Genomic DNA, 25,107 nt, shown 5'->3' with positions numbered 1-25,107 from the left:
TGTTGTTGTTGTTAGTACTTTTGTTTTCTGCAGCTGAGGAGGAGTCCTGAAATGCCAGGAAAAGTGCGAACATGCCAATGGGTGTATTTCTCTCAAGTCCTCTCTGCAGAGTTTTCTCTCATGCGTTGTTCCCTGAGTCACGGGGATTTGTGCTGGGAATGCTTGGATATCTGGATGCTGAAACAGCTCGCACTGCTGACCCGAGTGCTGATGTCCAGGGAGCAGCACCCCAGCCCTGCCACAGCCCCTGGGGTGGGGGCCAAAGCAGAGGATTCCTCTAATGGGTTGTAGGGCTCTGCAAGGCTCCCAAAACAGCCTCCAGTGGGCACCAGTCTCTGCCCCTCTCCAGCACCTAGCCCCTGGCAGTGAGCTGGCTGTTTCTCTATGGGCATTTTTCTCTTCCAGGCTGGGGAAACAGAGGTATTTATCTGCACGCTGGCAGCCAAGAGGGTGATGTGACTGGGAAGGACTATTCCTGCCAGACCCCACGCTCCATTGCACCCTACAGCTGGTGCCACTGCCGTGTCAATTGGCCCTTCCCCAAATGTCCTCCTAGGTGTCTGCAGTTGCCTGTGGGGGTGGCAGGTGTTGAGGGGGGGGGGCAGTCCTGGGAGGGCACCTTCACCTTCTGACCACCCTGCCCTTCCTTGCCTTGAGGCTGCTTGGCTGTCCTTGCTCATCCTCCCCTTTGGCTCCTGCTCGTTTGGCCTCACTGACACTTTAATTTTAGCAATTCCTTGGAAAGAGTCATTTTCCATAACTCAGCTCACAGTGAAGCCCTCTGCCTGCCAGCTCTGCCTTCTCACACGTGTTCCTGGCGTGCCCCAGCAGCACACGCCTGCACCTGCCCAGCCAGGCCTGCCTCTCCCAGCCCTTTGCACACTGGAGCCTCACACCCGGCTCCCGTCCTCCCTTGGCACATTTCATCCTGGCACTCCCGAATTCCATCGTGCCACGGCTGGAGCGGGCACCCTGTCCCGGGTGCATGGCCACCCCAGCGGCTTCTGCATCGTCAGGATTCATTGTGCACAGCACGTCTGTCCTCTTTGCCCTGCAGACCCCCCATGCACATGACAGCTCACAGTCTTTAACTGCAATGGGAAATGGGGTGACCCCACACGCCATGGGCAACCCCCCAGCTGCGGGGGTGTGATGGCTGGGCAGGGTGGGCTTGTTGGGCATGCACCAGCAGGTTGCATTTGAGTAGGAAAGGTGGGTGCACGTGTGGGCAGGCTGCCTTGCTTGTGCGCTGCTTGTGCAAGGGGGTGTGGGAGCACCATCTTGTGCCACGTCAGGTGTTCAGTTGTGCAGCATGTGTGTGTGAGAGAGGGGCAAGTGTGGTGCTTTCATTTCAGTCCGCATTTGTGTGTGGTGCTTTCATTGTGCATGCTGAGAAGGCGCTTGTGCAAGGGGGGGCACGACACTCACAAGCCAGGTGTGTGCAAGGGTGTGCATGGAGGTGTGCGTGGAAATGGTAGTGCAGTGCCTTCATTTGGGTCTGCATCTCTCAGTTGGGTGGGGGGGGAAGCATGCGGAGGGTGCACTGTGCATGGCAGTATGCACAGGGATCCATGTGTGTAGGGCACGCGTGAGTGTACATGTGCACACAGGGTGGGGGGGCTGCGAGTGTGCTGCCTTCACTGGGGTCTGCATCTCGGGAGAGGTGTGGGGCAGGTCTAGCGGTATGCCCTCTGTCCAGGACAGCAGGGACTCTGCTGCACAGTGTGGGTGTGTGCGTGCCTCCGTGCACACGGTGCTTTCACAAGTGTGCTCCACCGTGTGCATTTGCACGGGGTGTGGGGCTGTGGGATCCGCGTGTGTGCGGTGTCCCCCTCCGGCTCAGCATCCGCGGGGAGGTGGGAATGGGGGGTCTGCGTGTTCTCAGGGGCGCTTGCGGGCACGCGTGCAAGGGCCCACGCGTGGGCGGCAGCGACCGCGCCGGGGGGGTGTGTGTGTGGGGGGTGTGTGGGTGTGGGGGGTGTGGGGGGTGTGTGTGTGTGTGTGCGTGTGTGTGTGTGTGTGTGTGTGTGCGTGCGTGTGGGTGTGCGGGCGTGGGGCGGGTGCGCGCGGCGTGGCCGGGAGCGCGTCCGCGGCGCTGTGCCGGGGGTGCGGGCTGAGCTCATCGCTGGCTCCCCGGCGCTCCTTACCAGTGGCTTCTGCGGTCACATGGGTTATGTGCTGGAGTTTAAAAGAGCTTATAGCCCCCAAGCCGGTGCAGAAGCAGCCGGTGGTTGCATGGGGTAGCGCCGGGAGCGGCGGCGAGGAGGGGGCCGTGAGTACTGGGCGGTCGGGGGGCGGTGCGGGGTGTTTCCCCCACCCGTGGGACGGAGGAGGAGGCGGCGGCGGCGGCGGCGGCGGCGGGGGGTCAGGGGAGGCAAGCCCCGGTACCCACCACCGAAGCGTCGGTACCTTTCTGGGAGGCGAAAAGGGGAGACGGGAACGCTTGCCCACCCCCACCCCGTAGCTGGTGTTCTCTCCCGCCCCGCCGCCGCTCACCTTTCCCCACCGCGCCCATGCGTGTCCGCGCCCCGCCGTGGGCCACGCGTCCGCCCCCCGCGCCGCCGGGGCAGGGGCGAAGCCCGCCAGGAAACAATTTAGGCAACTTACTTTCCTGCTCCTCCGTGCGTGTGTGTCCGCCCTGCGCCCCGGCCGGGCGTTCCCCGCGGGGGAGGGTTGGGAGGGCACGGGGTTGGGGCGTCCCCGTACCCGCAAGGGCTGCGGGTCCGCGGCGGGACCCCCGTCTCCGGCCGGGAGGGCATCGTGGCTGCTGCGAACGGCATCAGGTTGAAGGCTGGGAGAGGGATGAGCCCTCCTGCCTGCTGCATTGCATGAACAGGGCTGGAGCCGAGGTTGCGGGGTGGCTCTTTGTAAAGCGCAGCCCGTGGATTTCGTGGGCGGGAGAGCAGACTTTTTCTTCGTTTCTCCAAAGGTGCAACCTGCCCTTTCCTCTGCTGTGGTAGTGCCGGTTTTTTTTTTTATTATTACTTTTTTGGTTTTTTTTGTGTGTGTGGTTTTTTTTTTTTTGTTTTGTTTTTTTTTTGTGGCGGTGATTTTCAAAAGACAAGCGTCTGCTTGGCGCTTCTGTGGAGCTGCTTTCCCTAGCTAGGCAGTTCATCCCGAGCGCGAGTACGAGGGCTGCTTTCCAGAATTGCATAATACACACCGATCCCTGTGCTGCACAAGCTCCCTGACATTTCCAAATCTTGGTGACTTCCACCACTGCAATCCTAAAACCGGATTGGGACTCCAACCAGCGCATGAGCTAATTTGTGCTGCCTTTGCTGGGGACAGAACCTGGTCTGTATGTATTGGCTTCCGTGGCTCCTCTGGCAGTTGTTTCTTATTCTGCTAAACTTTTTTGGTATAAAGATCAATGCTTCTCCTTCACTCTCTTAGAAAGCCCCTTTCTTCCCCACCCCATGCTTAGAGACATACGCGTAGGTTCTGTACAGGTTGCAAAAAGGGGATTGCCTGCAAAGCTATTTGGTTTCTTTTTCACATCTCTTTGTGTTTTCATCTGTCAGATAGTCCAGGAAGCCCTTTGCTCAGATTGCTTTTTGCTTAGGAACTTGCTGAATTCTATTAGGATTTTGCTAATTTAACTCTGACTGTGCCCACTCTCTGTGCCTGTGCGTTGTTTACCTCAGTGAGGGACAGGACCTACACATGCTGCTGCCGGTCCTGCTGGCTGTGCGTGCAGGCAGCGAGGCAGGGACACTGACTGCTTCCTGCAAGACGTGCAAATATGTGAGAGCAGCCGCTCTTGCTCCCTGCCCTGCCCCTCCATGAGGAGTTAGAGCTTTGCTGTGATGGCTGGAGATGTGCAAGGGATGCTTGGGTCCAACCGGGCATCTTGCTGGGACCAGGTCCTCAGATCAGAGCTTCCTGGGGCTCACTGGGGAGGGTGAACTTTCCTGAGATGGGCTGTGCTTTGGAAATATGAGCCCTACAGCCTGGCAGACTTCGCAACAGTGCTTTAGGATAACTTCATCTGAGCCTGTTGTCAGAGCAGGCCAAGCCACAATCTGACGATCGTGAGTTATCTTTGGTCTGATTTACCTCAAGAGGACCCAGTTGTGCCAAGGCACTGGGTCCCTATCCCCACAGAAGGTGCTCAGCACCTCCTGGACTTGGGAAGGAAGAAGCCCTGGTACCTCTCAGAGCCACATAGCTTGTGATGCACATAGATGGACAAATAAATGTGCAGCCAAGGCTCAGCTTCCAGAGATGTGGCTGACTCTCTGAAGCCGGCAGCAGGAGTTTTGTGGGTGCGAGCCCCAGCTCCTGGTCACTTTCAATTAATTCCCCAGCAAGCTGGAGGAATGCATGCTGCTCCAGCTCAGGCTGGGGCTGTGTATGCATCTGGGGAGCCTGTCTCTTGGCTCTGTCGTTTATTATTGCTGCCGCTGCCATTACGCCTGACAAATGGGAGTTGCTGAGTAATGTGCTGTTTGTGTGTAAATATCTGAGTGCTTGCAGCTGAGCTCACTCCTGCGACTTTGCAGGAAGCCGTCTCAGCACCTTTCCCCCATGAAGACCTGTAAGAGCAAAGGCATCCTTCTGCAGGGACCTTCCCACCGCTCCCAGTGGTTTTAGCCTTCGCTCTCTGCTGCTTTCCTGCAAACAAGAAGCCTCCATCCTCTCGGGTTAATGTGGAGGCCCTGCTGTTTTCCTGAGTGTGAGTCAGGGGTGGGAAAGGGCTCTGTGTGAGTGTGTGCATGCGTGCGTATGTGTATGCACACCTTCTTAGGCACCAAGGCATCGTTGCTCCCAAGGGTCCTTGTCCTAGGCAGAAAGAGTTTGGGGGACTTTGTGTGTTCTGACAGAGAGAGTCATGCGCAACTAGGAAGGGATTTTTATTTTAGGTTGTGTTGGTTTTGGGTTTTTGTTTGTTTGTTTGTTTTTCCTACCTACTCAGCCCCAAGTCCCCTTTAATTTCATCCCATTACTGCTGAAGATGCTAAATTATTCCTTCCCATATCGTTTTCATCCCATTTGCAGATTAGCATCCGGCTGCTTCTGTCAGTACTTGCTCAGCCCAGCTAGACTGATCGCAGCTCTTTTAATCTCCCCTTGTAAATCAATCCCTTCTGCCTCCTGATCATTTTTGTCGCTCGTTTTTCTGAAATCCCTCCAATTTGTCCATTTTGTGTTGGTGACGTATGCCTGGCCCTAAACATGATGTATACCAGGCATGGCAGCGTGAGGGAAGGACACCTCCTCCCCTCCCACCCTGCTGGGGCTTGTGATGCTTTGTCAGCACTGAACCGAGTTACTTCCCCATTATTCTAAGCTATAGTCCCTGCTTGGTGTTGCAGAAGAAAGCAGCATACCCAGGTCAGTGCCCTGGGGAGAATTCCTCCAAATTTTGACGATAAGTTGCTGAGGTTTGCTTGCATGCTGCTAGCACATGCTAGAAGGGGCCGGTGCTTTAGGTGTTGCTTGTGGGGTGCCTCTCCCCACAAAAGCCAATAGTTGAATTAGGAGGGATTAGCAAAATAAGAGAGGGCAAACTGCATCAGGGCTGCTGGACAGGCAGGGAAACTGAGGCATATGCCCAGACTCAATGCACATTCCCTGTGCTGTCTAGCACATGCCTCTTGTTTAGGTGCTTTGTGCGTGGTGTCAGGTCCCAGTTGCACCCATTATTATTGCAGCCAGCACGGACATTTTCCCAGGAGATACTGGCTCTTGTTGCTTGGTCAGAAAAGGCTGGCAGGCCGGGATGCTGGGTTTTGGGCTGGTTTTGTGCATGGCTTCTCATGCTAATGGCCAGAGCTCGATGCCACAGGTGCTCTCAGGGGGAAGAAAAGGGGACTTTGCGCAAAGGCAGTGGTGTCTTGCATTCATGTGCTTTGAAGTTTTGTCATCCCAAACCCTGAGCTCCTAGCACTGAGCGTTCCCATTAGCTGGAAGGACCGTGCCCTTCCAAGCACCATCTATTTTTAGGAGGAGCTGTATTCTGGACAGTGTCCACCGCAGATGCTCTCTGCCTCCTCCTCTTGGCCCCTTGCCAGAGACACTGCTTGGGCTATCTGCTGGTGGGGCAGATCTTGCTGAGGCTCTGAGGGAGCAGAACGGAGGTGGCACTGTGCAGTCATGGGGACGCTTGGGGGGCTATCACTGCCCTGGGGGTGCTTGGGAGGGCCGGTGAGCTCGTGCTGCCCTTCACCTGAGCTGTTGGAAATGGCATTTAATTGTGCTGTTGCATTTAATTGTAGCTGGACGCGGTGCCGGCTTACCTATCCCACAGTAAAGGGCACTGCCTGGGCCAGGTGGTACCCGGTGCCGATGCCCGGTGCCGGTCCGTTCGCCAGGATGACACTAGGGGGCACGAGATCTGCTGGAATCCCTTTGTTGGGAATGGGGATGGAGGATGCAAAGCCGCTCTTGACCCTTCCAGCACCCTTCAAGCTTGTACATCATCCCCCTGCACGTTTTGTAGGAATCCAAGTGTTAAAACCCAAAGACTGCCCCGGGTTACTCCTCCTGCGGCAAGGGCAGGAGGACGTGGCTTTCCGGATGCTGCTCTGCTGGATCTGTGCGTTGCCAGCTGTGGGAGCAGCAGGAGTAAGGATGGGAGCGCTCAGCCGGAAACATCTCCAATGTGAGGAGGAGATGGACACAGCCAGGGAGTCTCCAGGGAATTTGGGAAATCCAGGAAAACACCTAGCATAATTTTAATGCCTCTCCAGAGGCATTGTCCAGAGCAAGATTAAGTTAGATTCAGGGTTGGCTTTCAAGATGAAGCATGTTATGGTTTCATTTTCTGCTGGATGTTAAGTTTGTGTGATGTCTCCTTGGGGTCATGTTTTCCTAAAGCAGCAGAAACTTTAGAGAGTCTAATTTAATGAATGGTTCTGATCGATCTGAAACATGGTGGGTGTGCTTGTGTATATATATATTATACATATGTGGCCATGTATATATCTGGGTAGGGTGCAAAGGATGTGTTTTTGAAGGTATGTTTATGTATTTCCACATACATTCAGCTGTAATATTGTCTTCTGTCCTTAAAATCTATTATTCCAGCTGTGAATGCATGTATGTATATTAAAACACTGTATACTGGAGTCTCTCTCTTGTTATAACAAACCTCACGAAAAGCAAATAAAGAGACATTGTTCTCATAGCAGGCTTGGAAGGACTCAATATTTATCTTCTATGAATTTTGATAGTTTTTGTTCAGCATGTTTCCAGTTATGATGGTGGGGTTTTTTTTGCCTATCTACTTAAGATTTTGTGCTAGTGGGAAACTAAAAACATTCAGATTGTTTCAGTTTATTCATTGCTTAATGAAAACAGAAATCAAGCTTCTGGATTGAAATGTGGATGCTTGATAACATTCTGGCATATAAATTTCTAAATGGTTAGGATTTTAATGCCTTCTGCCACCAGATACCAGGCTCCTTTGCTGGAGCGTCGCTTCTCACAAGCCCCCAGGCAATATTTTTAGTAGGACACTGACGCATCGCAAATACTCTTGTTCTCCTAGAAAAGGCTTTGCTGACTGTTGTTGAAAGTAGCACTAGGATGGCTAGAAATGACAGATCAGAGGAGAATGATGCTGCTGCGTCTGTGTTTGCTTTGTGGCTCTGATAGAGGGTTTGTGTCCAGCCATGCGGGTGCGTGCCTGTGCAGATGTGAGGGCACTTCCCCAGCTGGTTTCTGAGCCAGGGCTGAGGACCAGGAGTTTGTTTATTTTAAAATGCCTTGTGAAGTGGAGGGAGGTCCAGGAAGAAGTGCCGAGTCTACTTTTAAGTCAATTAGGGATCGTATCTGAAGGTGTGACCTGGTTTGAAGAGGAAAGGGTGATTTGTCTGAAGGTGTTACCTAATTAGAGGGTATAGTCAGGGCTTTAATTAGCCATGACACCCTAAAGATGCCATCGAAGCCCTCCTGAGGCACTGCCAATTTGGTGGCATGGCTGTAAGATGTCTGAGTAGTGTGGCCATGCACGGCTGTGGCTGTCACCCTCCGCTTGGGTGGCAGCCTGGGTACCCGTGCTGGAGGAAGCTGTTTTCCCTCAGGTGACTTGTGATGCCCTCCAGGGCTACTGCCAGCACTGAAGGATGTTGATATGTTCCTAAAGTCCCAGAATGAAAGGAAAGCTGCAGCAGATGGAAGAATTAATACTAGTGCCCATTATGTGGGAAATCTCTCTCTTCTCCCTGCTCTCTCTTTCTGCTGTTCCCTGCTCAGTGGAGGCTGGAAGAGTTTGCAATAAACGATGCTGTAGTTGCGGCTGTGTTTGCAGCAGCTGGTGGAGGGATCATGACCCCTCTCTTAGCACTGCCTTACAGAGGGGATGTGGGATCAACTGAAATCTGGCTTGCCAGGACCTGGTTGCATTTAAATACTATGCAACACACCCTGTGAGGGGGGGAACTGACAGGGGAAGCAGCATGAGAAATGCTGGGTGAGGGGGAGAGGCTGCTGGGGAGGCTTTGCCCTAATGCTGGAAGTGACTTGCAGCCTGGCCTTGCTGATCCAAACCTGGGTGGTGGGGTGGTTGGTCCCCCTCCAAGAGGTGGGACTGGGTGCTGCTCTGGGGCTGCTCTCCCTAGTGCTTTTTATCCATCAAATCAACTGGTATTTATTGAGTCAGTTCACTCCTCCCCACAAGGAGAAGACAGTATGTGTTGCCCATTCCCACCAGTGATGCTAAAAGCCAATAGGAGCCAGGTGGAGCCCGGTAGTTGGCTGGAGGATGAGCATGGAGAGCAGGCCCTGTTGTCATTCCCAGCATCAGTGAGCAAAAGCATCCTCTCCTCAGTGGTGGGGCAGGCAGCCCCTCCTGATAGTCAGAGCCTTCTGAATTGCTAGGGGGGTTTGAATCTGTCCTCTCACCACCCCAGTGTCCCCTGAGAGTGATGCTTACCTGTGGGAGTAGCAGTGGGTGGCTCAGACCTCCTTGGGAGGAAGGAGCTACGCTTATTCCTGTTTCCATGGGAAGAGAAAGGGATCCTTGGGGCAAGGCAGGGTCAGCTGCATGTTTCATCAGTGCTGTGAGCAGCCTTGCTTTGCACAAGGACTGGTGGTCAGCTTTGCTTTTGTAGGTAGTATCACAGGCCCTGTAAAGCGAACACACATCCAGGCACATCCCTGGGCTAGCAATTACTGAGGGATGCGCCTGCTTTTAATTACATGGGTGTTAAGCAAGTGAATGCATTTTGTTCACAGAGTTGCAGCCTGGTGTTTTCCTTCTTCTAGTGGTCTTTGGTGGCTTTCCTAGTCTCTGGAGCATGGGTGAGAGACTGGATGTAGTAACCTATAGGCCCCTGCCGCGGATCTGCAGGGCTGACCCACCTGGCTATCCGTATTCCATGCTATTGCCATGGCTTCCCAGTGCTGGGGGGGACATGGCCGCTTTGCATTTTGGGGTGCCATGTTATAGGCAATGGATGGGGAGGTGGAGAAGGTAGCTGCTTTTTTGACTGCTGCATCTTCTTTGCTCCAGAAACAGCTTCTGTCAGGGTGACCGTGAAGGTGTCTTATTGCTATGTGTTTTGCAAATGCCCAGCAGCACAGCTATGGATAAGCCAGGCTGATCCCTGCCCAAATCCTGTGTAGGCACAGCAGCTATTACATGCTGCTTGGGATCATCTGTAAGAGGTGTAAAGTTCCCTTTGCTGGAGCTTTGCAAGCTGAGTAATGTGGAAGGAGGGATCTGTTGCTGCTGCCAGTGTGCTTGGAGAAGGCAAGCTGGGCTGGGTTTCTCAGGGCCAGGGATGAATGTTCTCTTGTGAAATTAAACAGTATTACATATACTAAAACAAGCTTGTGTCTCCTTGGAATATAGGTATACTCTCTGCACCACGATCCTTTTGTCCATGGCCTTGGCCTAAAAAATGCTGATGATAATGAGGACACATCCTCTCCTGTGGGTAGAGCATGGTTATTGGATGTAAAGGACAGGCAGCATGTGCCAGACTTTGCCAAAGTGTGATTTATCCTCTGTGCATGTGAACTAAGGGTTTGAAAACTAAATACATTAAAAAGAAGGAAAGAGAACAAAATGCTGCTGCTGCTCTGAGATTTGATCAAAAAAAGCTCTGTCCAGTCCTCCAGGCTTCTCACTTAGCAAAGAGCTCTAGAAACAGCAACTTTATAGCAACGGTGCACCCACAAATAACTATGGTTTTGGGGAGGGGATGCTTTTGTTCTGGATGAAATGCGTTTTGGATTTTTTTGCTCCCAAAAGGGTGTGTTATTCTTGCTCCCTGAATATGAGGCCCTTGAAAGCTGCCTGGGATTGCTCAGCTCTGAAATCTTTGCCTAGCCTGTTGTCTTTCCCTAGCATGCTAAACGTCTGTATCTGTGGGAGTCTGTTTGATTTGGGAACCTGGCTGGGGGGGGCGGGGGGAGGAGGAGAAGTTGCACCAAACAGCAGGAACAGCAGTCACTGTTTTTCACAGCTCTCCCGCGCCACGGTTCGGAGCGGTTTCCTCTCGCCCCATACCCCGGACATGTGCAGGGCGGCCAATTCCCCACACATGTTGCACAGACACATTTCCGTGCTGGCTCTTTGTGCCTGCCTACCTATTTGCAGCTGGGGGAGCTGAAGCTGCTCTTTCTTGTGATTCATAAAAAAGTCTTTCTTTGGATGGAGTTGTCTGTGCTTTTATTGACCTGGTTCCGGGAACGACGGAGGCTTTTCCGTCTCCTGGATGCATGATTTCTGCAAGGGCTCTGGATCAGGGGCTGGCCTTTGCTGCTGGTGTGTTTCCAGTCCTCCTAACATGATTAGTTTGACAGGCCCATTGGGTATGTTGGCAAGTCTATTTTTTTTTTTCATGCATGAAAGTAAGTACTGTGACGGGTCACAGAGCACCAGCTAATGCTGAAGTTTATGCAGGAGGGAGCACACTGGCTGAACAATATCTTTGGCCATGCCACCAATGTGCCATGCCACTCGACAGAAACCCCTTGCCCTTTTGATGGGACATTTCTGTATGTCCTAACTCCCAGAACATTTTGGGGGCTCCTCTTTTTGGCTGCATTTGGGGTATTTTGCCTGGAGAACGTGTAGCTTGGTCTCTGTGAAGCCCAGGTGTGGCAGGACATCCCAGGTGTGCACCTGGGGGGCTCCCAATGAAGGCATCCATCTTCTAGAAGTCCAGCAAGCTGCCATCAACCATTTCCTATCCCTGCACCCTGGTTGCTGGGCTCCGGTTTGGTGTGTGTTGCCCTCTCCCAGCAATGCTGAGACACACCATGTCCTTGGGTCTCATTTAGATGGGATGAGGACTGAAAGGGGGATCATTGATGTTCTATATCACAACTCTGCACAGTGCTTTTTGCTGTATAGACACGTCTGCTGCACCCAGTCCTCTTTGCTTTGGGCCAGCAACTTTAGATTCACCTTAGCTTGCTCCTCTGCAAAGCGAAGGGTGAAGAGAAACTTCTCCAACAGCCATGGTGGGCCCTTGACTTCAAGGGCATGCAGCGTTTGTACTTCCTAGTTTTGGGACATCATCACCTGCAGTCAGGCCAGCAAGGCTGTTGTTTCCTAAGAAGGTCTGCCTTATGCACTAGGGAGAGCCAATTAAGCGCTGATGGGCTTGTTATCTTCTCAGTGCTGCCAAAGGGAAGGAGAACATGATGTGACTTGCCCAGGTCAGAGCTGTCAATGGCAAAGGAAATGGGTTGATGATTTTGACTTTCCCTGTTAAAATAAGGAATTGGGATGGTCTGACCTGTAGTTGGGTCTAGGACCCAAGCAAGAAGTTTGGCTTATTGCACATCTGCGTTCAGGCTTGGAGGGTTCCCCAAGGCTGCTTGCTATAGTACATTACCAGGGTCAGCCTTTAACCTTGCCACGACCTGGGGTTGGAGGATGGCATCGTTGCTTACAAAGAGGGGAAACTGAAACCTGGAGTGGCTCTGGGATTTCCTTGAGGTCCCAGAGGCAGAGCTGGTGGCAGAAAACCAGATTTCTTATGTTGCTGACAGCTCATGCCAGCTGTGGGACACATTAGTAAATACTCTGCATAGACTAAAGCAGGGCATCCAGCCCTCTGTGTAGTGCTGTGTGCTTATCTGTCTGTCTCTAGTTCTGGCAGCCAAACCCCCGAGATGACATTTAAAGGCTTTACATTTATTCTCTCTTGCCAGTTCCAGATCACATTTGCTGAATTGTCAAGCTCAAGATGCTTTTCTCCTAAGTGCTGGCCCTGCAGCAGCTCACCCTGCTCCATCCCTGCCTTGGAGGAGTCCAGCTGGGTTCTTCCTGCCTCTGCTGTCACTGGCAGTAACCCATGGGGGCTGGAACAGCTCAGCTGGTGGATGCGTGAAGAGAAACAGACTTCAGGTTCTTTTTCCCCTGTTGCTCAGGCCATGCTGAAATCTGTTGGCAGTGGATGTTCAAAAGCAGGAGATCTAGGGCTTGGTCTGGAAGAGGTGCTGGGATGAAGAGGGCAAAGGTAGGGACTTGCATACAAGCCCTTCCTCCTCCTCAAGCCTGCATCTGACCTAGGTCTTAGTGGTGAGTGTGCATGCAATGAGCTGATGGGTTCTCAGCAGAGTTGCAGCAGGCTGGGTGTCTGCCTTGAGACAACCAGGACTAGTGATGCAATCAGTGGCTTGCCTGCTGGATTTCAGCAAGGAAGGCAAGCACTTGTCTGTGCGTGGTGAGTAAACTGCTGTCTCGTCCCCAGAGGCTGTCACTTTAATGCTTTGCCATGCTCTGCTGGCTGGGAGTGGCACAAGAGGATGCTCCTACTGCTGCTGTCTGCCTTGGGGACAAGCACAGACACGTGTCTCTAGCTAGAAGTTAGCTTGTAGAGCAGAGAAACCTCCCCAGAACATGCATTTGCAAGCTCTGGGATGTTATAGTCCCTCCCAAGCGGTTGCAACCTTCTGCCACCTTGTGAGCTGGGAGGAGAGGTTGCTGGGCTGAGCCTGTTTCCTGGCACAAGAACAGGGATGGTGTCACCTCTGCTCTGGAGCAGTTGGTGCAGAGAGCCAGGGGTGGCTGCAGGCACTAGAGCTAGAGATGTCCCTTGGTCCTAGCCCCAGCAGCCAGCTCCATCTTTAGTCCTCAGACCACTTTTGAGGGCTTGGTGCAGCATGGTTTTAAATCTACCCCTTTGTCTTGTGCAAACCTGCTCCCTGACCAGGCCTGATGATAAAGTCTGTCCTGAGACAAATTTATTTCACTGGCTTTTGCGAGGTGCTCATCTCCCACTTCATGCCCACCAGACCCTGCACAGTGTCTGTTGAGAGCTGCCTGAGCACCGTGGCAGTTCAGAGGATACCACATAACTTAGGTGGGTGATGCTAGTTTCATCCGGCTGATGGCCCTCTTTTAGACCCAGCACCAGCCACCATGCCTGTGGATGACACCAAGCAACTGCTTGACAGTAGAGACATGAACTGACCTGCACCTTGGCTTTTAAAGGCAGAGTCAGCAAATGGGGACGGAGCAAGGATGTGACACAAGCAGATAGTGTTGGCTTCAGCAACCAGAAGCCCGAGGATGCTCCTGTCACCCAGGTTAGGATATGGAGGAATCAACTATCTTTCTAACTTCTTCCAGAAGTAGCTTGCATGCCTTAGCAACAGACAGCTTTCTAAAATTGAATGGAGGGGAGAAAAACAAAGGACCTCTCCTTTTGCTGAGGCCTGGCCAGTTAACCCTTTTAGCCATACTGTGCCCAGATGGTGTGACTGGGCTCCCTGGTACTCAGGATCATCCCTCTGAAGACACAGTTGGGGCACAGTCTTATTCACAAAGCAGTAAGGCAGCACCTCCTCTGTTCTGCAGACATGGGATCTGCCCTAGGTAGAGCGTCTGCCTTGGCAGTGCTTAGTTTCAAAGCCCTGCCTGCTCACTGTCCCCCCACAATTGCTGCTGTGGATATTAATTTTTCCCAGATTTCTGCTTCTCTTTGAATATCTCTGCTATGGATCATTTTCCTTGCATGTGTTAGCTGGTATTTTCCCAAAGCTGAATCTTGTGCTATTTCCTGCCTGTCTTTCTAAGATTTCTGTCACTCCCTCTTCTGTTATGCCTAAACCCACCTTGGTCTGTGTTTCTTCTCACTTTGGAGGAGACTATTTGACCCTTTTGTTCTAAAATTTTGCAAGAGGGGAGGAATTGGCTGTTCAAAAGATGAGAAATCCTGCCCACCTGTGTCTTGCCTAGAACACCACAGCCCCCCCCCCCCCCCCCCCCCCCAGCTGGAGAAAAGCAACTCCAGTCCCATGATAGTCAGGGTGGGAGGATAAATCAGGTGTTTTGAGGGTGGGGAAAACTTTGTAGGAAGGGAAGGTCTGCAGGGCAGGGGCAGGCTCCTGGGGATGGCAGGAGTTTGTAAGGCCTGCAGGAGTTTGAAGTGCCTGGTTGCGGTGGTGAGTGGAGGTAAGTTGGGAGCTTCTGTACTAAGGAGGTTTGAAGGTAAATGGAGTTAAATCTAGTTGACGGCTGGTCACAAGTGGTATTCCCCAGGGCTCCGTATTGGGGATGGTTCTGTTCAATGTCTTTATCAATGATCTGGATGAGGGGATCAAGTGCACCCTCACTAAGTTTGCAGGCAACACCAAGTTGTGTAGGAGTGTTGATCTGCTCGAGGGCAGGAAGGCTCTACAGAGGGATCTGGACAGGCTGGATCGATGGGCCAGGACCAATTGTATAAGGTTCAACAAGGCTCAGTGTCAGGTCCTGCACTTGGGTCACAGCAACCCCATGCAACGCTACAGGCTTGGGGAGGGGTGGCTGGGGAGCTGCTCAGCAGAGAAGGCCCTGGGGGTGCTGGCTGACAGCCGGCTGAATGTGAGCCAGCAGCGTGCCCAGGTGGCCAAGAAGGCCAATGGCATCCTGGCTTGTATCAGGTATAGTGTGGCCAGCAGGAGCAGGGCAGTGATCGTGCCTCTGTACTCGGCACTGGTGAGGCCGCACCTCGAGTACTGGGCTTGGTTTTGGGCCGCTCAGTACACAAAGGACATCAAGGTGCTAGAGCGTCTCCAGAGAAGGGCGATGAAGCTGGCAAAGGGTCTGGAGAGCAGGTCTGATGAGGAGCAGCTGAGGGAGCTGGGCGGGGTTAGCCTGGAGAAGAGGAGGCTGAGGAGAGACCTTATCACTCTCTACAACTACCTGAAAGGAGGTTGTAGCGAGGCGGGGGCCGATCTCTTCTCCCTAGTAACAAGCAATAGGACAAGAGGAAATGGCCTCAAGTTGTGCCAGGGGAGGTTTATATTGGATATGAGGAAAAATTTACTCACTGAAAGGGCTGTCAAGCATTGGAACACGTTGCTCAGGGAAGTGGTGGAGTCTCCGTCCCTGCAGGTATTTAAAAGATGTGTAGATGTGCTGCTTAGGAACACAGTTTAGTGGTGAACTTGGCATTGTTAAGTTAGCAGTTGCACTTGATGATCTTAAAGGTCTTTTCCAGCCTAAATGATTCTATGACCAAGAAGCAATGAGGGTGTAAGGCTGAGGAGATGAGGCCAGGCTGGATAAGAAGGGTGTCTTCTCTGTGTTGGTGTAACTGGGGTTTCATGTTGGGGGGGTGGGGGAGGGGCATAAAACATAAGCAGCTTGTCCTTTTGCAGTTTTTTTCCGCAATTCTCTGTAACTTCCCAAGTGGAAACTTACTTTAGGCTTGAAGTTACCCCTATGCAATCTATTCCTCTAGCTATGTGTGATGCTGAATGTGAGGCTGTATGGGGAGTGTATAATAACTTTTTGTGGCTCCTTGTCTAGGACTTGCCTCCTTAATTGCTAGTTGTAGCTTTTATCTCTTCCAGCTGCTGTTCTTGCTGTTTGTCTCCCCTCAAGGAGAGGGGAATAGCAGTGAGTGGGACGGGATTACTGCAGACCCCTTGACCCCACTGTGTGCCCTGAGCTGGGGATGGAGCATCCCTAGTGTTGGGTCCTCTTGCTTTGCCCTAGTTCTCATGCATCTGGCCATCGATTTTGGAGAGGGTGGTTTGGAAGGGGTGGCTTTTCCCATCTGGAGCAATGAGCCCCTCTTATGCACTGGTGTTTTTTTTTTAGTCCTTGCCTTCCTTGAACCCTTCATCAAAGTAGAAGGACAATGCTGCTTTTCCCAAAGCCTGGTGCAAGGGGACCACCACCTCATACTGCAAGCTCAGGAGCCAGAGGGTGGCTTAAAACCTAACTGTATCAGCTGCTGCAGCTCTTGGCTTTTACAAAAATAAATCTTATGGAGGTAACTGTTCTTGCTGTGCAGTTCTCAGGGCTGGTTCTGCTGGGCTTCCACTGAGATAGCGTTTGGCTAACACAGCCATACATGAGTGGAACAAGCCTGGAGCAGTATAGAAAATGATAAGGTAGGGTTATGATTTGCCTGTCTGATCCTGAAGCTTTGTGCATCATTTAGTGTATGTAGCAGGAGGTCAGTAGCCTCCTGATAATTTTCATTAGATTAGTTGGGCAGGATAATCACCTGGTCAGAAAAAACCAACTTGACACTGTCTGTTCAATAGTTGGGGTTTAACTGAAAATAAATAGTCTTGTAATTATGAGGACATTGCTGAGGTCAAGAGGCTCAAAGATTAACTGTTTTTTTCCCTCTGGTATATTTACAGAGATTGTGAAGTTCTTTGAGATTTTTCTTCTCTCTTAAATTCAAAATGAGAGCTTCAGAGCTCTTAAAGGAAATCCAACACTTCCACAGTAGTGGATGTGAGTGGTGTTCCAATAGCCAAGTGGTGCTTGTGTTCCCATGCAGCCGAGTGACCCCGTGCTAATAAGCAGGGTACTCACTAGCCATCTGGGAGTGCGTGCCGCCAGTCTGAACAGACCTAACTGGGGCAGAGATGCTCTTCCTTCCTCATCTGTGCTAACTGTAGGATGGATCCACCCCAGAAGACCAGGCTGTGCATTGCTCCTGGCTAATGTAGCAGAGGTACCCCTCCGTGGGAGCAATCAGCCCAGCACAGGTGCCACCCAGCTGAAATGAAAGTGTGCATTAGCTCCTGGGGGGGGGGGGAGGGGCAGGGGGGGTCTGAGAGGGGTTTTGCTGCTGTAGTTGGCTGCTGCTTTCAGAGAGCCCAGGAAGAAAGAGGTGGGAGTGAAGCTGATGCCCTAACCAGTACCAATGGGCTCTGCAAAGGGGACTCTGCTAAGGAAGCAAATAGGATATTGAAGCTTGGGTTGGGGCTTGTGCACTGCTAAAATGCCTGCCCTTCACCCTAGAAGTGGCTGTGCTTGCTATTTATCTTCCTCAATGGCATGCAAAAATAAAGCCTGGAGGGATCTCTGAAATCTATTAATCTGGCTGGCTGCAGGATTGTGCTTGCTGGATGAGATCTGGACATGGCTTGCAGGTGCCCGGGGTAGCTTCAGAGCTGGTAGTGCCTGAAGTGATGGAGAGCTTTCTGTGTCCATGCTGAGTGCTGGGGTTCCTTGGCATTATGTTGCAATGGCAGGTAGCCTTGCTTTGAATGAAGCAGTGGTGTGGAATATATGGGGGAAGCTCTCAGCTAGCTGTCCTGAGCATAGCTGTGAGCCAGGAGAGCTGCTGGCTGTGCAGGGAGATTTCAAACCCAGTAACCTACAGCAGAAAAGGAAGTGTTTACATGCTTATACCAGTTGTGCATGTCTCTACCATCGAAAAAGTACACTGCTGATGTGTGGAGACAAGCTAGTGCATTGAGCCCCTTGCTGCTTTTGGGTTTTTTGCCAGCCTAATGGCCCATAAGTGGGGATTCTTGTCAGTGTATCTGGTGGGGCTCGCACTCAGCCCATCTTCAGCAGGAACCTGCTGCTCTCTTTCCCTGTCGCAGGCTTTGATGGATGCCTGAGGGAAAGTGAGGGCATGGCTTGGCCTGATGTGCCAAGTGACTGATGGTGTGGTCTGATGACTGACGCCACGCGTCTGTGGCAGGCACACGGGTGCTCCTTGCTCTTCCTCTGCTGGAGATGGGAGGAGAGGGGGCTGCCTTGACAGCTTGTTTTGCAAGCAAAATGCCTCCAGGGCTGGATTCTTTTTTTCTTTTTCTTTTTCCCTCCCCCACATCATCTCCCCCCTGCCTTTTTCTTTTTGCTTGACAGAAAAAGCATAACTCGTCTTTGTTTAATTGGTGCTTTGTGCCTGTCTCCTGCCAGAACTCAGCGGAGAGGGGGCTGGCGGGATCAGAACGGCTTGAAGTTGGGAAGCTGTTATACGTCTGGCTTGCCTGTTTGAAACAAAAAATCAACTTTATTTCTCCCCCTGCTCCCAGTTGTAAGCCAATTCCTTGTGCACCATAAAAGCAAAGCGGCAGATGCTGTTGTAAGCCCTCCTCAGAAGACACCCCATCAGAGGAGCCCGACTGACATGGGGAGCACATGGCTGAGCGCCGGTGAGATGGCATGCCGCACACTTGACCTTCTTCCGAGCGTGGGGTTTGGAGCATCTAATTGGCATGTTCTTGTAAGGCTTCAGACTGTTTCATGACCTTACAAATAAGACCTGCCGGTGCCTGAAACACAAAACAAATACACTGTGGATCAAGTGGGGAAGCATTTTGTACACCATGGGCAGCGCTGCGGAGTGCTGGCAGCAGGATAAGCAGATATGGCTGCACTGCCTGTTTGGTGGTGCTTCAGACGTAGCAGGGCACAAGCAGGGTTAGAGCAGTGCCCCTGGCTCCCCAGGAGGGTCCCTTCAACACCCTGTCTTAGTTTCCATCTCTGAACATCTGTGGTGAGGCCAGGTACCATCTCTTCGGGGGGGTGGCGTATCTGGAGGGAGTCCATGCCCTTGTGCTGTCTTCAAGCTCTAACTGGCAGAAAACAGCGCAGGGTTGTCTGCACTTTGAGACCTGCTGGAGCCTTTGCAGGCTGGGCTTGCCCTGGTCTTTGCACAGCAAAACCAGCCATATAGTTTGCTGCAACATGTGACTGGTGCCTGGCTGAGTGCTCTTCCCTCTATGGGGCTCCAGCTGCTCTCCTGGACTTAACAGAAGGGTCTCGGTGTCTTCTAGTGCTGCTTCTTCCAGCCCTGTCTGCTGGGGTGATTGGGTCAAGAGGCCTTCCCTGGGGCAGAGGGCATGGAGTAGGCATCCCCTTGAGGTCCCTTCCAGCTGGATCTGTCCCTGTGCAAGGGGACAGCAAGAAAGTCAGTTGCTTGGATTTTTTTGTCCCTACTGTGGAGTCTGAAGGTGTTTCTGCCCTTCCCCAGCCAGAGGCAGGGGAAGGCAGCAACTTGCAGCTTGTTCTGGTTTGGGGACATGGCCTAGCCCTGCTGTGTCCTGCTTCTAGCTCTCTGCCTTGCACAAACATAGGTAGCTTTTGGTGCAAGACCAGCCCTGGCACATGTGGGGCAGAGGAAATGGAGGTGATTGTGAGTGGCTTCACAGCAGTTCCTTGGTCACCTCTGAGGCATCAGAGCAAAGCTGGTGCTCGGGCAATGCTTCTGTAGGTGTTTCTCGAGCTCCTTCTCTGGGTGATAGGAGCAAAGCATTAAGTGGCTTGTCTGTGAACATTAGGCTGTTCTGTGGGCTTCTTGAGGAGCTTTGCTATAGGTGGTGGGCAGTGTTTTCCTTTGGTGGAAAGGGGATTCTGGGAAGGGGCTTGGAGGAGTATGCAAAGAGAGGAGTATTTGCAACTGGAGGTTGGGTAGATCTGAGTGCAGCCAATTTGGCCAAGGAAAGGCAGCAGCAATGACGGGCATGTGAGAAAGTGGCCTGGAGGAGCTGGGTGCAGCTGGAGGGGTGGAGGGGTGTTACAGTTGATGTCATTGGCCCAGGGAGGTACCATGGTGAGCAGGTGATGGTCAGGAGGGCAGAATAGTTGCTGTGGAGGCATCTGGAGAGAGAAATGGGAAATTGGCTTGTGCTGGGCTGAATTTGAAGTGACAGCCAGGTCTCCATGAGGATATGTCAGAGTGATACTGCTACAGCTTACTTTGCACAGCCACCAAAGGGCTGCAGGTGGGGTCTCCTTAATGTTTGGTATATGTTTGCTTACAGAGGAGAGGGGAAGGGGGTGCAGCTGAGTTCTGGCTGGACTGATGCAAATCCAGAGTCACTTTACTGTCTGTGGTGAATGGTGCTGCTACAATGATCTTACCCCACTTGTGGACAGTACTGGATGTCCAGAAGAAGAGGTATTTGAGGGAAGCAGACCCTTGGGGCTTGATCCTTATTATATTTTATATGGGAGCTTTGGACCATCTTATGGAGGGAAGAAAAAACAAATAGCAGCTCCATCACAGTAAAATCTGATTTGCAAAACCATCTTGTCCAGACTGCCTGCACTCTGCATGTAGGATTTTTCTTCACTTTTTTGGGACTGTTCCAGGCATCCTCCCTCAGGGGTGGTCTCTTTCTCCTATCCACGGCCCTTCTTGCAGCCACCCAGAGCCTTCCCCGGCTTGTTCTCCCCTCTGGGCTGAGCAAGGCATTGATGCTCTGGATATGTCTTGCTTCTGATTTTGCAGAATTTATTCAGCAAATCAGTATTTCAGACCCTCCCCAGAGCTGACTGTATCAGTCTGCAAGGGTGGGAGAAGCAGGTAGCCACTCTTGTGGGCCACTTCCATTTTTAGCTTCAGGTCTGCAGTTGCAGGGCTCCCACCCCACCATGCTGACAGCTGTGGTTGCCCTCCTTGGGGATGTCTGGAGGAGAGCAGGGCAGGGTGCTCTAACCTGGTAGTTAAAGGGGTAATGCGATGAGTCTTTTCTGCTTTTCCTTCTGACCCTCCTCCTACTTGTGCTTTAGTTATTGTGTTCTTGTCAGTGGAAAATAACTGGTATATACCTATTCTTAAGTTCCTGAGGAGTCTTAACCTTATTTCTAGGCTGGAAATACCATACTACATAGGGCAGAAATTGAGGGCTGCAGTAATTCCAGCATTGCGCTGTAGCTTCTGGGAGCAGCTGACTGCTTCCTTGGGACAGATGGTTTGTTGGTATCTCCTCGATATGCCAGATGTGTGTTGGACAGTGGCTCCTTGGCTATGTGGACAAAGGAGGGTGGGGAGGAGTGATGGCTTCCAGCAAAGGAGGTTTGGTTGGGGGCTTTGTGCACCACACCTTGCCCTGGGGACCAACTTTCTGCTCCTTCAGGTTGATGATAGGTCAGCCTGCTGCAAGCTCTTGATATTTGTGTCCTTCCAGGTGTAGAAGGTGCAGGGGGCAGAGGAGGGAATGGCCCCTTCCTGCATCCCTCTTCCCCATCAGTGGGATTCAAAGCTGGGGTGGGAGTCTTGCTTGGAGAGGTGAGTAGGGAGCTCTAATTGCCCCTCTTCCCAAGGCTCCTGTGTGTGTTAACAACCTGTAATGGGATGGGTTGTGTTAGCCTATTAAGCCCCAATGGGGTTCCTTGTCGACTTAAAAGTGTGAGGAATTTCATTCAACCATGTTAAAACATTTCCACCCCCTTTAATAGCTTCATGCATTGATTTAACCCTATGGCAGCTGGGGTTGTTTGCTGGGAAAAGCCATCTGGCTCTCCCCAGCCTCCTGTCCTGCCTTCACACAGCTACTTTGGCCAATGTCTGCATTTTGATGGGATCTTATTAGCAGGAGGACTGCTCTAGGTCTTGCCTTTGCAGTCCTCCCCATGGCTGGCTTGACAGAGCTGGTGTGGGAAGCAATTTTCCTTACATCGTGCTGAGTGTAGTCTTGCTTTGCTGCTTTTAATGAGAGTAATTTTGCCCTGGCTTGTATCAGCCACAGCCCACCTGTGCTGCCAATTACACCGGCGGATTTGGTGTGACCTGCAAAGCTGGGATCAGGGTGTCCGAGGTTTAAGTGTTTCTGAGCTGCAAGGTGTGAAAAATCTCACCAGTGTTGAAACAGAGGGGTGGGGGAGCAGCTTTCTGGGTTATGAAAGACCTAAGGACATGCTGGTATCAGGTGCTGTTGATCCCTGGGGAATTTAGAGAATCAAGGGCTTGCTAATTGGAGGTGTGTTGCCAGCATGTTGGGAAAGAAATTCTCCTTAATCACAGCTGTGTGCTCTAATTTTTTTTTTGTTATTGAATTAGTTATATGTGTATTGTAACACCTTGGTGCCTGGGTAGGCTGGGAAGGCTATTTGGGTCGACCTTAAATGTTTGCCTGTATGCAAATACACTGACAGACTTCTGTGGGAACCAGCGTGGTGGTTCTGCTACATAAATACGATACATCTGTCACGCACTTCCCATTTCTGGAGAAGCTGGCACGCAGGCTGGCAGGTGCCTTGCTCACGCTGACCCAAGCACTGTCCAAGATGAGTTCTCTACAGTGTCCATGTAGCCATGACTTCCTTCTGGCTGGTGGCTGATGATCAAATTTGTTCCTGCCTCTTTGTAATAACTGTTGTTATTGTCATGGCTTCAGTCATTGCAGGGCAGGTTTGAAGGAGAATATTGGCTGAACTGGTGTTAGTCTGTGTCTTTTGGGGCCCCAGGCAAAAGATGGCTGTGTAAAAATCAGGGTAGCTGAGCGATTGCAACTCCAGTGAGCTCTGTCCTAGGGCTTGATGCCTCTGCTGATATTTCTGCACCACCAGCACCCCTGTGTGCAAATATACTGATATTTGAGGCATGCACTTAGTTTTGTCTGGTTCAGGATGCTCTGCTAGGGCCTAGCATCTGAGAGCTGGGAGAAGACACAATATTCTGGAGGCTGGATGGGCACTGCAGTGACTTGGTGGGTGCTGAGGTCCTGCCTTGGCGCAGAGCAGGAGGCACTGCCTGTGGGGACAGTGATCTCTGGCAGCATGGCTGCATGTAGGATGACTTACGGTGATAACAACTGGTGTCACCTCGTTCTGTTGAGGTTGCTGGTGTGGGGAGCAGCTTGTTTTGTTGCTAGCAAGCAGTGCTCAATAGGCTGCTCGTGAGGATATTTGGTGAATTTTGGGGAGGGAAGCTGTGCTGGCTCTTGCCCTGTGTACAAGTCAGCTGTTTCCTTAGTGTGTCATTCAAAAGTGCTATGCTCTGTACTAATACCTCTGCATTAGGTGCAAGGACTAGGGCTGCAGACTTTCAAGATAGGGCAAGGGGAAGGTGAGCTACAAATGAATGAGGCTGTGCTCATAGGCTCCATCCTCAAACCTGGGGGGTGGGAATTGGTGCACTTTGAAAAAATGTGAAGATGCTGTTGATAAAACGAAGGCTAGCTTCTATTTCAAAGGCTTAGATGTTATCTGGACACCCTGGCATACCCTGGCCTGGGTCTGCTCTTTCTTGGCAAAGATATTCTTCTAAATGGACATGCTGGCCAGGGTGACCTTCTGTGTCTGGCTGTTGGAGGAAATGTGCTGAGCCAAAACAAGCGTTTTCAGAGCTGAGCTCTCAGGCTTGGGGTCTGTTGGTCTCCCTGCTGAGATGCTGGGGTTGGCAGCCGGGCTGCAGTTCTTCTCAAGTGCCTGGGCTTGCTCCCAACCCAGGCCCATCAGACCACTTGTGATATGAGCTTGCTTCTGACTCTGAAGGTCAAATGGCTTGCAGCAGGGTGACAAAGGAGCCCTTGATCTGAAAGCGAGATTGTTCTTGTGCCTCGCCCCAGGAGGGGTCTTGTGGGCTGGGATGCATGCTGGCTGAAAGGAATGCTTAAAATGTTCTTTCTTTGCTCCTGTCAAAAGCCCTTGCAAATGTGAATCAAAATATCTGCCCCAGTGCTCTCCTGCTGCATGCTTCAGGCTGGCTTATTCCCTGAGAATGGCTTGATCAGTACAGCCAAATGTACTGGGGTCCTGTCCCTGAGAGCGGACAGTAGTGGGCATGCAAGGAAAGGCATAAGAACAGGGTGAGTATGCACTGGTATAGCTCCAGCCTTTGGCAGTCTGTGGCTCAAATGTCTTTAGCCAGAAGTGAAGAGGCTTGTTTTGGTTGTTTTTCTTTCTTTTTTTTTTTCCTCCCCTTTACTGTGAATTTGTCCAAGTACATAGATTCAAGACAGCAAGTCTTGATCATCCGCAGCATTTTCCAGCTGGTAGTCCCACAGCTCTGCTACACCTCTTGTGAAGAGCTGGTCCTTTCTGTGTTAGGGACCTGCAGTCCGCTGCTGTTCTGTTTTGTGCTGTCAAAGGCTGAGCGGGAGACTCATGCCTCGCACTCCACCAGTTCAAAGCCTGTGCTTGTGTTATCTCCAGCCCTGTAGCTGCAAGGTATCCTTCAGCAAGACTCTGCTATGAGGAGTCTTGCATGATGCTGTGAATCTCAGCCTCACACTGCATCCCTTCTCTGCCTGGCTGTGCTTCGTCAGGTGTCTCCAGGCATGTGTTTTGTGCTGTGCCATAGATGTCCAGTTGCACATCTCCAGTGCTGGTGTGTGACATCTGAGAGATCAGCTTGTTTCTGCAGGGAGGTAGTGGGTGCAGCCGTGCGTAAGTTGCTCCTGGGGCCCCATGTGCACACGCCGGGCTGTTGCGCTGCAGTCATGAGGCGCATCCCAGCTGCATCTCACTGGGATTTTCCCCAGCTCTTAGTGGAGCTTTGTTCAATTATGTTTTGGCAATAAAGCAACTGAGGGCTCTCATATTGGGCAAGTAAGATGTCAACATCCTAGCCTGAAAAATACCCCATAAATGTCTCTATACAACTTTAAGTTAAAAAAGAAAAGCTGCAAACTGGCAGCACGCATTCTGGTGAGCCTTCGGCAGTGCCCTTTCGATCATGAGGAAAAGGGACTGGGGTGACTTCTGCGTTGCAGGAGGTTGTGCTGGGGCTGGAGGGAGGCTGTGATCACTAGATTGATCATCTAGTCTTAATCCATTGGTGATGGTATGTTAATTACTGCCTTCGTGTGTTAAACAAGGCACTTACACCAGGGGGACCTGTCATACCCTTAAGTTCTTGCAAGATGTCCTGATGGTGACTATCATTCCTGTCACACAAGCTGTAAATTGAAGGCAGAGTGCATGTCCCAGGAAGGCAACGAGTCTATTTATGCGTGTCAAAGGGCTTGCCAGTTCAAGCAGTGTGGCCCATATTCCATTTTGTAGCTTGACTTGCAAGCTTCCTGCTCTGCTCCTGCTGCAACTGTGGCTTTCTACCATCTGCCTGCCCTGGAGCTGCAGACATGGCTCTTGGCCGGAGCAGTGATGTGCAAGGATGTTTGCAGAGCAGGGATGAGCTGCCTTCTGCCAGGGGGGGAAGCACCAGCAGGAAAGATGCTGGGAGCTCCCAGCTGCACCATGTGCCTGTTGTGGTTTGCTGG

The 25,107-nt window shown here is 51.8% G+C and overlaps 1 protein-coding gene across 2 annotated transcripts in view; it reads left to right on the top strand.

Annotated features, from left to right (window-relative positions):
- The first annotated feature begins 2,192 nt into the window (after window positions 1-2,192).
- CNTFR (ciliary neurotrophic factor receptor) overlaps window positions 2,193-25,107 on the top strand; it is a 213,314-nt gene continuing 190,399 nt past the window's right edge. For both annotated transcript variants that reach the window (XM_075078575.1, XM_075078576.1), the window contains exon 1: window positions 2,193-2,272. The gene's annotated coding sequence lies outside the window, so the exon portion shown is untranslated. The remainder of the gene's footprint in view (window positions 2,273-25,107) is intronic.

Source organism: Phalacrocorax aristotelis, chromosome Z, assembly GCF_949628215.1.
Source record: "Phalacrocorax aristotelis chromosome Z, bGulAri2.1, whole genome shotgun sequence".
NCBI classification, from domain to species: Eukaryota; Metazoa; Chordata; class Aves; order Suliformes; family Phalacrocoracidae; genus Phalacrocorax; species Phalacrocorax aristotelis.
This window is presented reverse-complemented; position numbering and strand designations above follow the sequence as displayed.